Source organism: Fulmarus glacialis, unplaced genomic scaffold (genome assembly GCF_000690835.1).
Source record: "Fulmarus glacialis isolate BGI_N327 unplaced genomic scaffold, ASM69083v1 scaffold562, whole genome shotgun sequence".
Lineage (NCBI taxonomy): Eukaryota > Metazoa > Chordata > Aves > Procellariiformes > Procellariidae > Fulmarus > Fulmarus glacialis.
The window spans coordinates 16,060-16,484 of NW_009197046.1; the positions used below are offsets into that span (position 1 = coordinate 16,060).

General features: G+C 37.2%; 1 protein-coding gene across 1 annotated transcript in view; it reads left to right on the top strand.

The window, feature by feature from the left end:
* The window catches only part of ANO4 (anoctamin 4), a 53,023-nt gene that overhangs the window by 8,870 nt on the left and 43,728 nt on the right, over positions 1-425 (top strand). The gene's annotated exons all lie outside the window — the stretch shown is intronic.

The window sequence follows — 425 nt, forward strand, 5'->3', positions numbered from 1 at the left end:
CTTTTCCAACCTTAGTGATTCTATGATTCTATGATTCTATGATCGTGGGTCTTTTCTTCCTTACTGTGAAAGTTTGACCAAAGATGTTTTCTGGTAGCATAAAGGAGCCAGCAGTGCTAACTCACTGCATTCTTTGTCTCTGGACAGATCAGAATTTTCATCATTAGTGTAGAAGTGGGTTTTCATCAGCAGCTATTCTCAAATTCAGTTGATATGCAAGTTTAAGTTGTCTGCAAAGTCTCTGAAGTGTAAGAATGTCATCTTGCCTTATTCTTTAAAACTAATCTTGCAAATAATCTCCTAAAATCTTCATTGTAATCATGATAATTGCATATTGATTTGTAAAGCATCCTAATCTGATCATCAGTCTACTGTGCACAAGACCATCAAACACAGGACATGCAGCCTGCTCCTACGCTGATGAG